The sequence below is a fragment of the Triticum dicoccoides genome, chromosome 7B (assembly GCF_002162155.2).
Source record: "Triticum dicoccoides isolate Atlit2015 ecotype Zavitan chromosome 7B, WEW_v2.0, whole genome shotgun sequence".
Taxonomy (NCBI): Eukaryota; Viridiplantae; Streptophyta; class Magnoliopsida; order Poales; family Poaceae; genus Triticum; species Triticum dicoccoides.
The window spans coordinates 348,236,208-348,253,261 of NC_041393.1; positions in this window are offsets into that span (position 1 = coordinate 348,236,208).

Sequence of the window (17,054 nt, forward strand, 5' to 3'; positions counted from 1 at the left end):
GGCTTCAGCGGCGGTGTTGAGCATTTCAGCTGCATAATAATGAAGGTCATCTTCAATTGCAGTGTCCTCTTCAGCCATCCTTTCGTCAGCATCCGCTTGATTTGCTCAATGTATTGCATCAAGCTCTTCCACAAGCCTCTTGAGAACATAGTATGCTCTGTCATATTGTTGGTCGCATCTCATCGCTTTCTTGTTAACCATCAAATTCAGCTGCAGCAATATGTCTTGCTTCGATAGCCTTGAGCTGCCATCCGATGTCGTTGTGTTGTAGTCCCTTGTATCAGAAGTTGGTTGTGATCTTGCAGTCTTTGTGTACCGTTTGAGGATATACTTGTTTGGAAAATTGTCAGGCTTGAGGTAGTCAAGTATGTTCATGATGTGAAGGCAGAACAGGCCTGCATTTTTTGTGATGAATGCAGAATGCATAGTTTGAGAGCCAGCAATGAGTTTCATAAATTTTGATATGATACTACCAGTCTAGCTATTTAATGAGGTTGTTTTTTTCGCTCATCTATGTGTGTCCAGAGCTGGCATTCACACTCGTATATTTCATTCTCTGGGTCAGCTAAAACCTGGAATTCATGCTTTGACCAGGAAAATCATTCTTCATCATCATTGCCAGGCTTGTTGTGGTAGTACACAAGGTACTTAGTTGGCTCTGCTGTACGCTTTGCGCGGAATAGCATTGCCTTTCTCATCCTATTTCTCATCTCGGTGTGCACGGCTCTCGTGTACTTGATCGACATGTCTTCCTCGTAGCCGTAAGTTGTTTTTTTCACATGATTGGTCTGCACATGTTAAAAAGTGAGATATTAGTCGAAGTAGAGTCATGGGTTTCATTTTAAAAAAATTCAAAGTGCACATGTTTGAATGTAAAACAGAACATGGTGGGGGTGTTTTGTACTTGTCATCATACCATGTTGGTCATCGTTTGCTCGTTCTCCTTCTGCATCCGAGTTTGTATGCAAGCATTGACCCGCCTAGCAAACTTGTGTAGGTTCTGGGTCCCCTTGACAAACCCTTTCTTTAGCACGTGGTTCATGCTCTCGCTTCGTTGTGTGGAAGTCATTCTAGCACAGAAAATGTTTTTGTAATATGCTGAAATCCACATCTTCCTATCACTCCAGAGCTGCATCATCATCTGGTCGTTCTCCAGGTTGTACTTGTGCACGAGTTTAGCCCAGGCATCTTCAAACTCCGTTGGCATCAGCGGCCAGTTTAATATAGCTGTGAACTCCTCTTTGAATGTTTTATACTTTTTGTACAGCAACGCGAGGTATTCCCTGTACTTCTTCAAGATGTGCCAACGGCATAGCTTGTGGACAGTGTTTGGAAATGATTGTGGTATAGCTTTCGCCATCGATGGGCATTGGTCTGCATGAATTAAAAAAATGAAACTTGATTCTTCTTTTGTACTGATGGTGAACTTATGTTGTACAAATACTTGAACTTCACATGCAGCAGTATGGTATCTAGGAATGTCACATATATTTTTTCTTTACAGCAGTGTTGCTGAACTTCTGAGGTATCAGTGCTTGAACTTCACAGTTAGTAGTAGGACAAACTAGTAGTGTCGCAATCAAAATTTTTCTTAAAGCATTGTTGCTGAACTTCTGTGGTGGCAGTGCTTGAACTTCACATAAATAACTATATTTTTTCTGAACATGTTACATGTTTTTTTCTTTACATCTTTTTGTCGTTGAACTTCCATGATTCCTGTACTTGAACTTCACATTCATGACTATTTTTTTTCTAAACATGTGAAAGATAATTTTGTTTTGTTCTACTGTTAGTTGGACTTATGTGCTAATAGTGGTTGAACTGCTTGTTGTATATTATTTTCAGATAAAACCAAATATACCCAATATAGACCCATAGACCAAAAAGATGATGAAACTTGAGGAGTCCTTTTATCTGAACTCACCTGTTAGGATGCAAGTTGGGTGCTTGTTGTTCATGCACCGTAGAAATGTATCGAACATCCACTTGGATGACTTTGCATCTTCGTCTCTTATCAGGGCGATAGCAAATATCGTTGACTGCAAGTGATGGTTTGTTCCAACAAACACTCCCAGGGGCATGTGAAATCTATTAGTCTTGTAAGTCGTGTCGAATGTTACGCAGTTGCCAAAGTCTTGATAGGCTCCTCGGCAGCTTGCATTGGACCAGAAAATGTTTTTAATTGTCTTGTCCTTGTCCACTTGGATGTCATAGAAAAACTCATCATTTATCGCCTTCATGTCTTTGAAGAATGAAACAAGTTTCAATACATCATCTAAATAATCTTTCCTTGCATTCATGGCTTTCCTGCAAATCACATGCAAACATTCATTTGTTCATTTTTTGCTAGCAAAGGATTATGAGCTAGGATGCTATTTTTACATTGCAGTATGTTGGTGTTTGAGTACTTACTGGTTTAGCAGGTCTCGTCCGGTCATGCTTAGGAAGTAGCTTCCATCTTCATTTTCAGATAGCATTGACATGATTGTTGTGTGCTTGACATCATGGTACAGCAAGATCTTTACGTACTCCAAGATAGTGGGGTCATAATTCTTGTGTGAGTGCAAAAACACCAGCATGTCATCAGTTTGCATGAGCTGGTGATTATGATTGTACTCAATGTCCACTGCCACGCATGTGCCATCCTCTTGCACCTTCACCCTCATTTTTGCGTTGCAGCCCATCCTTTGTGATGTTTTCTTTTGCTTCCTGTTGGCCTCTGAAACTGAAGATGTGTGTATCCCTTGGAAGGCGCAAACAAAATACTTGTGGTTATCATTTCCACCCATTTTCCTGATTCCAAAACCAGCGTGTCTGGCGTATCTGTTATAAAATTCCCTTGCTTTCTCTACATCTTTGAATCGCATCTTTAGTCTTGGTATTAGATAATCCGGTAGATCTGGTGTCTGCAAAAAAAGAAAACAAATTCCAATCAGCACCTTAGAATGCAGTTTATGAACTTGTTATCCTGGAGGGGGCAGAAAATTTTGCAGATAATACAAGATGTGTATATACATATTTTTTTGTCTCACTTACGTGTGTGTATGATCGCAACTCTGCCGGCGTTGGCTGCTGTCCCTCTGGGATGGGGCATGGCGGAGTAATCATAGCGGGATGCAGCAGTGGATCATGAGGAAGGAGGGCTGAAGATGGCCTCTCTCTTGTTTGCGTTCTTTTTGCTTGAGGTGGTTGTGGAGGTATTGCGATCCTGTTCTTGGTTTGCTCTTTTGTTTTCTGAAGCAATCCATCTACCTTATGCCCCGTACAATTATGACTTGTAGCAGCAGCAGCAGGATCAAACGGTGGCAGTGTGCAGATCACTCTCCTCCGTGTGTGTGTTGCTGTTGGATTTGTCCTGGGATTCGGTTTAGTTGCTTCGCTTTGGCATTGATGTTGCACACCAGGATAACCTCCAGAGTTACACACAAGACTTGAGCTAACCCCCTCTTCCATCGGCGTGCTTGGGAGTCTGCTGGTGGATACAAAGAATCCGTGGGGGATTTCCGGCGTCACCCAATTAGGTGGAGGCGCAAACTTGTGCGGATAGGGCTGTGACCCAGCTTCTCGGGAGTATCCGTGTGTTTCGGGTGTCGTCCACTTTTTGTCTGGAGCAGGTTGGTAATGCTGTTGGTGCGTTTGAGGTGTGACCCATTGAGAGGGTGGTGCAACGCGTACATGCTTTGGATTGTGTACTTGCTGCTGGGAACTTCTAAGCTTCTTCATGCGTCTCTCGTCTTGCTGGCACAAAAGGAAAAAAGTCTATTAGCACAAGTTATATCTGCATATACCTTCATAACTGAACTTAGCATTATTCACAGCCTGAACTTCTCATATAAAAGTGGTGAGAGCCATCACACTATGTACTGAGTTGAGCATCTGCCAATGCCATTTGTACCTGAACTGAGCACCCTTCACAAAATGAACTTCACATCCTGTTTTTTAATTCTACAATATTAGATTACTTATATGTACCTGAACTGAGCACTCTCCACAACCTGAACTTCTTGTCTTGCAAAGGGGAATTACTGTCTATAGTTAGAAAACCTGAACCTTCATGAGTTTTTTTGAATGGTTGGACTGCTAGTGCATACCAACCCGACCTTCAAGTCATATCAAATGCATGTTCTATTTTCCTTTTTATTTTTTTTTAAATGTGAATGTGAATGTGAATGCAAGTAGATTTTTATAGTGTTTGTAACCTGGTCTGAGGCTCACGTAGTACCTGAACTTCACATGCGTGTAAGCAGGCAGGCATATTAAGCCGGCAGGCATATTTTACAATGTTGTTTTTGTAGCCTGGACTGAGGCTCGTACACTACCAGAACTTCACATGGTTGTAAGCAGGCAGGATTTTCAAAAAGCTTTTGTAGCCTGGACTGACGGTCACACACCACCTGAACTTCACAAAGCTGTAAGCAAATAACAAACCGAAAGGAAGGAAGAAGTTCAACCATACCCTGGCTAGAAGTTCGGCCAACCTTCTTCCAGCAGCTGATAGGCCACCTTGAGTACAATTTGTCGTGGAGGTATGAGAGGAATCCCATGGCAATCCATGTCTTGCAGGGGGCGCGAAGTTCATCTGCACGAAGCAAGAAGGTCAGAGAAGGCAAGATTGAAGAAGAATGCAAGATTAGGAGGAAGTTCATGTACTGTTGCGGCTGAATTTGAGGGTGCAGCAGATGCCGCCTCCGCCGTGGAGTTGCCCTGTTGGCCGTGCCGTTCGCCGTAGCTTGCGTCGGGGCCGTCATCTACTCTACCAATGCGTCGGGCGGTGAAGATGGAAGGAGGATGCAGCTTCCTGAAGTCCATGGCGGCTTCACCGTGTCCAGGCGACGCGGGCTCCCTCGCGCCAGCGTCCGCCGTCGCTCGCTCACCCGCGCCGGTGGTCGGCCAGGAGGTGGGACGGAGGGGTGGTGGCGGATCCGGTCGACCAGGCTCTGGAGACGGAGGGGATGCAGCGGATCCGGCATGCCAGGAGGTGGAGACGGGGTGGGGAGGCGGCGGATCTGGCAAAGATCGGCGGCGACCACGGGGAGATGTCGAGGGATGGAGTGGAGGAGGGGGGATGGGGCGGCTCGGGATCGGGATCGGGATCAGGTGGATCCTGTCGGGGAGGCCTCGGGATCGGGTGGATCCTGTCGGGCCGGAACGGCAGTTCAGGGAAGTTTGGGAGGGCCCTATCGGGCCCTTATAGAGGCTGTTGTGATCCAAATAACTATTCTAATCCTGGGATTAGAATAGTGCTGTCCTATATATGTTACTATTTCAAGAATGATCATGATGCCCTCATGTCCGTATTTTATTTTGTCGACACCTCCATCTCTAAAACATGTGGACATATTTTTTCGATTTCGGCTTCCGCTTGAGGACAAGCAAGGTCTAAGCTTGGGGGAGTTGATACGTCCATTTTGTGTCGACTTTCTGGGAACAGGGGTCCCCAGACTTGCCTGCCTGCGGCCTGCCGCGAGGCTCAAGCAGTGGCCCAGTACGGCCCGTCTACATCAACTCAAGCTCAAGACCCTCGCGAGGGGCCAAGCCTCGCGGGGCGGATGACGCAAGGCTTCCTTAGGAGCGGCCTCAACAGGCGGGCTCGTGAGGAGGCGGAGAGATCAAGGCAAGGCGTACCTCGCGAGGTGCTCGTGACGCAAGCCATGACGACCGAGACCAGGCGGGCGCCAGCCTGCATAGTGTCCTCGTTTCCTCTTTGGTGCAAAGGGGTCAAGCGCAGGCGTGGAGTACCGAGGCATCAAGCAAAGGTTTCCATAAGTGCAACGAGACCAAGACCAGCAGGACGGTAGGACGGAGGTCATCGTGGAGCCCAAGACATCGTCATCGCCAGTGCCTTTGGCAGTCGAAGACCAACTTTAGTGAGGATAGCTTGTACTAGCTGCCCCCCTTCAAAATGGCCGTTGTTGGCTCCCTTCCTGCTCAATATTTGGGAAGACGACCAGGGCCCCTATAAATAGAGATAACCACCACAGGAGGGAGGACACAAAAAGAGGATCCATTCCAAGTAGAACACCGCACCAGCTCAAGAACACCCCTCGCGAGGCTATTCTTCCTCTGTACAGTTCGTCATCAGCCCTAGAGGCAATCCACCACACCACATACTGGATTAGGGTTTTACACCACAACGGTGGTCCGAACCAGTATAAACCTTGTGTCCCTTGTGTTGTTCATCGTGTAGCTTAGATTAGCGGCGAGGTCTTGGGGCGTGGATCGGTAGGGAGAAGATCTTCACGCACACCCCAGAGTTCGAACCTTAAGGGTTTTGTCGGAACCCGATATCCGACATTTGGCGCGCCAGGTAGGGGTGCGCCGGAGCTCTCCCTTCCGTCGACCCGCTCTCCATCAATGGTGCGCTTCGCCCTCATGGCGGACAACGCGCTGCCCGCTCCGGTGGTCGATGCCAGCGTAGGGGCCAGGGGGCTCCGTGCCTTGGCCCCCGCCTTGCGACAGGTGCGGTGGCCGCACAAGTTCAAGCCAGAGATGCCGCCGCTCTACAACAGCGCAACGGATCCGCTGGTTCTCCTGCTGGCGTATGAGGAGGCCGTCCTCAAGGTCGGTGGCGTCGACAAGGTTATGGCCAACTGGCTTCCCATGGCCCTCACTGGCGTCCCGCGCATGTGGCTGCTCCACCTGCCAACGAATTATGTGTCCTCCTGGGAGGAGCTGCGCGACCTCTTCCTCGCCCACTATGCTGCACTGGCGCCCCCGGTCGTCGCAGCTCTCCTGGGCGGCTCGCAGGCGCCACCCTCGGGCCGCCACGTCAAGCCGTTTGTCCGCCAGATTGGCGCCGCCCTCCCGCAGCACGGAGCTCCCGCAGGCTGGGCGGCACCCGAGGCCAACCTGGCCTTCAGCTCCGATGACCACCCCATCAACACTGCCTGCTCGGGCGGGCTCCCAATGCTTTGCACGCCCACCGTCTGCCAGGTGGCCATCACCAGGACCCTCATCGACGGTGGTGCCGGCCTCAACGTGCTCTCTGTGGAGGCCTTCAGCCTCCTCCATGTACCACTGGAACGACTCCAACCCAGCAAGCCCTTCTCAGGCGTCGGAGGCGGTTCCTCCGGCTCCCTGGGGCAGATCCTCCTTCCAGTGACCTTCGGCACCCACAACAACTTCCGCACGGAGCTGATCAACTTCGAGAAGAAGGGCAGGTTCAAGTGGACACAAGAGGCCGACAAAGCGTTTCAATATCTCAAGAAGTACCTGACCAGCCCTCCGGTGATGGTGGCCCCATGCCCTCTGGAGCCCCTGGTGCTCTACCTCACCACCACGCCCTACTCCGCTAGCGCAACTTTGGTGGCGGTTCCGAAAGAGCGCCAGGCCAAGGCCGCATCACGACCGACCGTGGCCCCGACCGCAGCAACACTAGACCTAGAAAGCCTCGCGAAGACGACGGACTTGGCAGATGGAGACCCGCCTCAGCAGGAAGACACCCCGGGGCTGAAGGGGCCTCACCAAGCAACCAGGAGCTGGGGGCTTCGACGCCTCAGGAGGCGCTTAACTCTCGGGAGGGCATGGGCTTCGTCGGCACACCCACCCTTGTCGAGCATCCTGTGTATTTCGTTAGCATGGTGTTGCGGGATGCAAGGGCACGATACCCCATGCATCTGAAGCTCTTGCTCGCACTATTGGTGGCATCACGTAAGTTGCTGCATTACTTTGAAGGTCACCCCATCAAGGTTGTCTCGGCCTAACCATTGGAAAGGGTGCTCCGGAGCCCCAATTTTGCTGGAAGGGTCGCGGAATGGAACATTGAGTTGCAAGCATTTCAGTTGGAATTCAGCACGACCAGAGTCGTCGAGGGGGCCACACTTGCAGATTTTGTGGTAGAATGGACAGAAGCACCAGGGCTTGAAGCAGGTGAAGATCGGCCACTCTCCCCAGGAAGCAAGGCACCGGACGGCTGGTTCATGTACTTCGATGGGGCATTCTCGCAACATTGTGCGAGGGTCGGCGCGGTGCTTATATCCCCCATTCAGGACAAGCTCTATTATGCTGTACAACTCTGTTTCGAGCATGGCGAGAAGGTCTCCAACAACATAGCAGAATACGAAGGCCTCATAGCGGGCTTGAAGGCTGCATCAGCACTGGGGGCGAAGCGCCTCATCATCAAGGGTGTCTCACAACTCCTCGTCAACTTCTCTAATAAAGTGTACGAGCCAAAGGACGAGCATATGGAGGCGTATCTTTTAGAGGTACGCAGGATGGAAAAGCAGTTTTGGGGGATCGAGTTGCAGCTTCTGCCCCACGGCACCAACCAAGAGGCTGATGACATCGCCAGGAGGGCATCCAGGCGGCTTCCTTAGGAGCCTGGCATTTTTGAGGAACGACTCTTCAAGCCCTCGGTAGCACCATCACAATCGAGCACAGCGCAACCTCAGGAAGAGCTCCCTCTACCACCTGCCACAGGAGCCCCGGCCTGTGGCCCAACCTCGGGAGCGCGCTTGCTCCTGGCTCTAGAACCCTAGGAGGGATGCTGGACTACGGAATTCAAGGACTACCTGACGCAAGGGATACTACCAGAGAAGGAGGAGGACGCGGAATGCGTGGCCCGGTAGGCCACGGCCTACTACATCCAAGACGGAGAGCTCGACCAGAAGCTGCCAAAGGATGTTTCCCTGTGCTGCATCTCTAGGGAACAGGGGAAGGAGTTGATGGCTGACATACATGATGGAGATTGTGAACACCACTCATCATCACGGACCCTCGTCGGCAAGGCATTTAGCAATAGGTTTTACTGGCCAACAACACTCAACGACGCAATCGAGTTGGTGAAGGCATGCGAAGCCTGCCAATTCCATGCCAAGCAGATTCATCAGCCAGCTCAGGGCCTGCAAACCATCCCACTCTCGTGGCCGTTCACGGTCTGGGGGCTGGATATCTTGGGCCCGTTTCCCCGAGTGCCTGGGGGCTACCGGTACCTCTACGTCGCCATCGACAAGTTTACCAAGTGGGCGGAGGTGGAAGCCGTCTGCACCATCCCAGCTGGCTCTGCAGTCAAGTTCATCAAGGGCCTCGTGAGCCGATTCGGGGTTCCTAATTGCATCATCACCGACAATGATTCGAAGTTCACCAGCAATCTCTTCAAAATTTATTGTGCTAACCTTGGAACGCAAATATGCTACGCTTCGGTGGCACACCCCCGGAGTAACGGCCAGGCCGAACGCGCCAACGCAGAGGTCCTGAAGGGCCTCAAAACCAGGACCTTCAAGAAGAAACTGGAGGCCTGCAGCAGGGGCTGGTACGATGAGCTCTAGTGCGTGCTGTGGTCCATCCTTACTACCTCCACCAAGTCGACTGGCGAGACCCCGTTCTTCCTCATCTACGGAGCAGAGGCGGTCCTCCATCACAAGGTCAGGCGTCGCTCCACGCGGGTCCTAGAGTTTGATGAAGCGCAATAGGATGCCATGCGGGGTATGGACCTCGTGCTGGGGGAGGAACACCACAGGGAGGCCACACTACGAGCAGCAAGATACCAGTAGGCACTGCGGCGGTATCATTGCCGCCACATCCGGCCCAGGACTCTTGAGGTAGGTGACCTTGTGCTCAGGCGGGTGCTCTCCAGGGAAGGGCTGCACAAGCTCTCGCCCATATGGGAGGGCCCCTTCAAGGTTGTTCATGTTTCTAGACCTCGCGCCGCGTGCCTGGAGACCCAGGAAGGGGTGCCCATTCCAAACCCTTGGAACATTCAGCACCTTCGGAGGTGCTACCCTTGAAGTAAGGCCCAGGGCCTGTAAAGAAGGCCTAGTGCTTGTAAAGAAGGCCCGGTGCCTGTGAAGTAAGGCCCAGTGCCTATGAAGAAGGCCCAGTGCCTGTAAAGAAGGTCCAGCGCCTGTGAAGCTCGCCGCCCTAAGAAAGGCCCGGTGCCTGTGAAGAAGGCCAAGTGCCTCTAAAGCTCGCCGCTCGTGACACTCTCACGTAATAATGAGTTGGGGTTGTACACGCCCCAGTGTCTCTGGAGTGCCGCCCTTGGGCCTCGGGGGCTCCCGCCCATGCCCAGTGGCAGCACTTAGCTCCGCGCTGGTGAGAAGATGTCGAAGACTAGACTAGGTGCTGGACACAGCTTTTCATTTGCTTTCCGCAGTCAGCTTGTTCTCCCTTGTTTGAACCTTTATTGGAGTTGCTTCTAGTGTTGTTTGTCGTCCCCTGCCCCTGTTCTCTGTCTCTGGGTTTTGCCTGGCTCGTTCTCTCTCTTGCAAGCCTCGGGAGGGGGCTACACGGGCGCCCTTGTGAGCCCTTTCTCGCCTGATTTCGTGAGGCTCCCTCACTCAAGTTCACAGCAGGAGCACCTCTCCCGGTCCATGCCTCACGGGCATCGCGACACAAAGCGCAGGACCTAAGATGGTCACCCTCACGACAAAGGTTCGAAAACTATTCTCCCGACTGATCTTTGCAAACCTTAAGACGCTCGGCAAGGCCTCAGGCAAGTACCCCACGAGGTGAAAACTGTAGCGAACATCCCGAGCTAAGTTGTTCCTACGCGCAAGCACATAGCCGCAACAGCATAACACAACACGGGAACGATAGAAATAGCATGATAATTAGGCATAATAGTCTTGCACGCCCCCGTGGGGCGCCATACGTCGCTCTCTCTCTCTCAGTGCAGGAAAAAGGAGAAAAACCAAATAAAAACAGCGCGCGCCCCGCGACGGCTCACGACGAGGGATCCGCATCGTCCTCCCGAGCTCAATCAGACTCCGCCTCGCGCTTCACCGGGGCGCGGCGGCGGGACAACCTGCTACCACCCTCAAAGCGGGCGCGGTGATGTGGTGGCTGATCGCGGCCACCGCTAGAGGAGCTATCACCGGAGGAGGAGCCGCTGAAGCTCGGCGAGCTGCGAACGCCGCCGTGGGCGGGTTCGCCTTCGCCCTCGTCACAGCCGTCGCCAAGGCCAAGCACCTCGTCGTCGTTGTCATCTTCGGGGCAGCACCCAGCACGACGGCCGTCTTCCCCGAACACCCTCACGTAGAGGGTCGCGTCGCCGTTGAACTTGAAGTGCAGGGTACAACGCCGGCCCACGCCACGTGTGCGGGTAAACGTTTGCCAGCCGCGGGCCAGGGCCACGTTCCCGGCAACGGAGATCTCACTGCGACCCAGGAAGCCCTGCTGCAGCAACCGCCAGCCTACAGCTAGAGCCCACCAGGGCCATCGGCCGGCAGTTTGCCGGCAAAGAAGCGAGGGAGCTGGAGCCAGTTGCCGGTCGGATCTGCCGACCACACGACAAACTCCGGTAGCACCTCTGCCGAGTGAAAGCGTGGCCGGGGAGGTGATACGTCTCCAACGTATCTATAATTTTTGATTGTTCCATCCTATTATATTACCCGTATTGCTGTTTTTTGGCTATTTCAGTATTTTGAGGAAAAGGAATATCAAACGGAGTCCAAACGGAATAAAACCTTCGGGAGTGTGATTTTTGGAACGAACGTGATCCAGAGGAGTTGGAGTGCAAGTCAAGAAGCAGTGGAGGCGGCCACGAGGGTGGAAGGCACGCCCCCACTAGGCGCGCCCCCTATCTCGTGGGCCCCTCGGGCGTCCACCGACCTACTTCTTCTTCCTATATATACCCACGTACCCCGAGAACATCAGAGGCGACCATGATAAACTATTTCCACCACCATAACCTTCTGTATCCGCGAGATCCCATCTTGGAGCCTTCGCCGGCACTTCGCCGGAGGAGGAATCGACCATGGAGGGCTTCTACAACACCATAGCCCCTCCGATGAGTTGTGAGTAGTTTACCACAGACCTTCGGGTCCATAGTTATTAGCTAGATGGTGTCTTCTCTCTTTTTGCATCTCAATACCATGTTCTCCTCGATCTTCTTGGAGATCTATTCGATGTAACTCTTTTTGCGGTGTCTTTGTCAAGATCCGATGAATTGTGGGTTTATGATCAAGTTTATCTATGAGAAATATTTGAATCTCCTCTGAATTCTTTTATGTTGATTAAGTTATCTTTGCAAGTCTCTTCGAATTATCAATTTGGTTTGGCCTACTAGATTGATCTTTCTTGCAATGGGAGAAGTGCTTAGCTTTGGGTTCAATCTTGCGGTGTCCTTTCCCAGTGACAGTAGGGGCAGAAAGGCACGTATTGTATTGTTGCCATCGAGGATAAAAAGATGGGGTTTATATCATATTGCATGAGTTTATCCCTCTACATCATGTCATCTTTCTTAATGTGTTACTCTGTTCTTTATGAACTTAATACTCTAGATGCATGCTGGATAGCGGCCGATGTGTGGAGTAATAGTAGTAGATGCAGGCAGGAGTCAGTCTACTTGTCACGGACGTGATGCCTATATACATGATCATGCCTAGATAATCTCATAATTATTCGCTTTTCTATCAATTGCTCGACAGTAATTTGTTCACCCACCGTAATACTTATGCTATCTTGAGAGATGCCACTAGTGAAACCTATGGCCCCTGGGTCTATCTTTTATCATATAAGTTTTCAATTTACTTTTATTTGCATCTTTACTTTTCCTATCTATATTATAAAATACCAAAAAAAATATTTATCTTATCATACTATCTCTATCAGATCTCACTTTCACAAGTGGCCGTGAAGGGATTGACAACCCCTTTATTGCATTAGTTACGAGTTCTTTGTTTGTTTGTGTAGGTGCGTGGGACTTTTGAGGAGCCTTCTACTGGATTGATACCTTGGTTCTCAAAAAACTGAGGGAAATACTTACTCTACTATTGTTGCATCACCCTTTCCTCTTCAAGGAAAACCAACACAAGCTCAAGACGTAGCAAGAAGGATTTCTGGCGCCGTTGCCAGGGAGGTCTTTTCTCAAGTAAAGACATACCAAGTACCCATCACAAAGTCATCTTCCCCGCATTTACATTATTTGCCATTTGCCTCTCATTTTCCTCTCCCCCACTTCACCCTTGCCGTTTTATTCGCCCTCTCTTTCCCAATCTTCTCCTCTCTCTTTCGTTTGCCTTTTTGTTTGCTTGTGTGTGGGATTACTTGTTGCGATGGCGCAAGATAATACCAAATTGTGTGATTTCTCCAATACCAATAATAATGATTTCCTTAGTATTCTGATTGGTCCTCTTAATGATGTTGAGTCTTGTGAAATCAATACTGCTTTGCTGAATCTTGTGATGAAAGATCAATTCGCCGGCCTTCCTAGTGAAGATGCCACTACCCATCTAAACAACTTTGTTGATTTGTGTGATATGCAAAAGAAGAAAGATACGGATAATGATATTGTTAAATTGAAGTTATTTCCATTTTCACTTAGAGATCATGCTAAAGTTTGGTTTTCGTCTTTGCCTAAAAATAGTATTGATTCTTGGAACAAGTGCAAAGATGCTTTTATCTCTAAATATTTTCGTCCCGCTAAGATCATCACTCTTAGGAATGATATTATGAATTTTAAACAACTTGATCATGAGCATGTTGCCAATCTTGGCAAAGAATGAAATTGATGATTCGCAATTGCCCTATTCATGGTTTGAATTTATGGATGATCATACAAAAAATTTATGCCGGATTGAATTTTGCTTCTAGATATCTTTTAGATTAGGCCACGGGAGGCACGTTTATGGAAATCACTTTAGGAGATGCTACAAAACTCCTTGATAATATTATGGCTAATTATTCTCAATGGCACACCGAAAGATCTACTAGTAAAAAAGTGCATGCTATAGAAGAAATTAATGTTTTAAGTGGAAAGATGGATGAACTTATGAAATTGTTTGCTACTAAGAGTGCTCCTATTGATCCCAATGATATGCCTTTGTCTACTTTGATTGAGAATAATAATGAATCTATGGATGTGAATTTTGTTGGTAGGAATAGTTTTTGAAACAATGCTTATAGAGGAAACTTTAATCCTAGACCGTTCCCTAGTAATTCCTCTAATAATTATGAAAATTCCTACAATAATTCTTATGGTAATTTTAATAAGATGCCCTCTTATTTTGAGAATAGTGTGAAAGAATTTATGATCTCTCAAAAGAATTTTAATGCATTGCTTGAAGAAAAATTGCTTAAAGTTGATGATTTGGTTAAGAACGTTGATAGACTCTCGCTTGATGTTGATTCTTTGCAACTTAGATATACTCCTCCTAAGCATGATATCAATGAGTCTCTCAAAGCTATGAGAATTTCCATTGACGAGTGCAAGGAAAGAACCGCTAGATTGCGTGCTAAGAAAGATTGCTTTGTAAAGGCGTGTTCTTCTAGTTTCCATGAAAATAATGATGAAGATCTTAAAGTTATTAATGTTTCCCCTATTAGATCTTTGTCTTGAAATATGAATCTTAATAATGATGGGACTGAAGATGAGTCAACTTTAGTTAAAAGGCGTCCCAATGATTCGGAGGTTTTAGATCTTGATGCTAAATTTGGTAAAAGTGAGATTGGAGAGGTCAAGACTTTAAATAGCATTGAACCCACTATCTTGGATTTCAAGTAATTTAATTATGATAATTGTTCTTTAGAAGGTTGTATTTCCTTGTTGCAATCCGTTGTGAATTCTCCTCACGCTTATAGTCAAAATAAAGCTTTTACCAAACATATTGTTGATGCCTTGATGCAATATTTTGATGAAAAACTTAATTTGGAAGTTTCTATACCTAGAAAACTTAATGATGAATGGGAACCTACTATAAATATTAAAATTAAAGATCATGAGTGTTATGCTTTATGTGATTTGGGTGCTAGTGTTTCCATGATTCCGAAAACTTTATGTGATATTCTAGGTTTCCATGATCTTGTTGATTACTCTTTAAATTTGCACCTTGCGGATTCCACCATTAAAAAGCCAATGGGAAGGATCAATGATGTTCTCATTGTTGCAAATAGAAATTTGGTTCCCGTAGATTATATCGTTCTTGATATAGATTGCAATCTTTCTTGCCCTATTATTCTTGGTAGACCTTTCCTTAGAACGCGATTATTGATATGAAGGAAGGGAATATTAGATTCCAATTTCCATTAAGGAAAGGCGCGGAGCACTTCCCAAGAAAGAAAGTTAAATTACCTTATGAATCTATCATGCGAGCTACTTATGAATTGAGTGCCAAAGATGGCACTACTTAGATCTATCCTCGCTTTTATGCCTAGCTAGGGGCGTTAAACGATAGCGCTAGTTGGGAGGCAACCCAATTTTATTTGTGTTTTTTGTTTTTGTTTCTGTTTAGTAATAAATTTTCCATCTACCTTCTGTTTAGATGTGTTTTTATGTTTTAATTAGTGTTTGTGCCAAGTAGAACCTATAGGATAACCTATGGTGATAGTTAATTTGATTCTGCTGAAAAACAGAAACTTTGCACGCACGAAAATAATTTTGTTAATTCACAGAAATGTGCTTTTTCGTTTATTATTTTTGATGTAGATCAATAGACAAATTTCTCAGGACTTCCTATTTGGGTAGGATGTTTAGAGTTCCAGAAGTATTCTAGGGTTACAGATTGCTACAGACTGTTCTGTTTTTGACACATTCTATTTTTCTTGTGTTGTTTGCTTATTTTGATGCATCTATGGCTAGTATTAAGTGGTATGAACCATAGAGAACTTGAAATACAGTAGGTTTAACACCAATATAAATAAAGAATGAGTTCATTATAGTACATTATGTGGTGGTTTTGCTTTCATTCACTAATGGAGCTTATGAGATTTCCTGTTGAGTTTTGTGTTGTGAAGTTTTCAAGTATTGGGTAAAGATTTGATGGACTATGGAATAAGGAGTGGCAAGAGCCTAAGCTTGGGGATGCCCATGGCACCCCAAGATATTAAAGAATAGACAATAGCCTAAGCTTGGGGACGCCCCCGGAAGGCATCCCCTCTTTCGTCTTCGTTTATCGGTAACTTTACTTGGAGCTATATTTTTATTCACCACATGATTTGTGTTTTGCTTGGAGCGTATTGTATGATATTAGTCTTTGCTTTTTATTTTTCCACAATCATCCTTGCTGTACACACCTTTTGGGAGAATCCCACTTGATTAGAATTTATGTGAATACTCTATGTGCTTCACTTATATCTTTTGAGCTAGATATTTTTTGCTCTAGTGCTTCACTTATATCTTTTAGAGCACAGCGGTGGCTTAATTTTGTAGAAATTGCTAGTATCTCATGCTTGTCAGGACCCCGACTCGATGCCACATCGATCTAGCATGTAACACCTCATATCGCTTTGCGGCCTCACGCACGGTATCCCCACGGGTGTCGCCTTACCTTTGCCCGGGACCGTTTGCGCATTTTGGCACACGTATATGATGGTGTCGCTAGCATCCATATGATAAAGAGCCCGGGCTGACATGGCTAGTCGTAAATTCAAAGTGGCACTAACTTACAGGGACAGGCATTCATGACCCAGCATCGAACGTGTCGGTCATCAGCGAGTGAATCCAGGCTGTAGCACTAGGCTAACAGGACTCCGGTGAACCGGGCTGTAGCGGGCTAGCAGGACTCCGGTATTCATCGCGTGACATTTCCCCGAAGGGACAGACACAGGATCGAAGAAGGACACATGCCGGCCAGCCTAAGTGTTCCGGAGCAGTAGCAAGCTACCAGGGCTCAGTGGAAGCACTAGGAGACATTTCCCGGTAAGAGAGGCTACTAAGAATAAACAACTAGATAGTCAGATCCCACACATAGCAATACACATTACACGTACGCATAACATGCAAGTATGTGCTATACAACATGGCATCACAGCATAACTCAACAACTTATATAGATAAAGGCTCAGAAGAGCCATCACAGCATTATTACAAATAGGGGTCACATGACCCAACAGTCAGAGCAATCAAGCAACAAGCGGAAGCATTACATGTCTGAGTACAGACATCTATAAATGAAAAAGGCTGAAGATCCTGACTATCTACAACCTCCGATCAAGATCGTAGCTGAGGTACTAGCTACTAGTCGAAGTGCACGAGAACACTAGTAAGACCGAAGTCTCCGCTACAAAATCATAAATGAAGCAACATGAGTACAAAGGTACTCAGCAAGACTTACATCAGATCCTAGTATACATGCATTTGTATCAAGAGGGTACTGTGGGGTTTAGTTGCAGCAAGC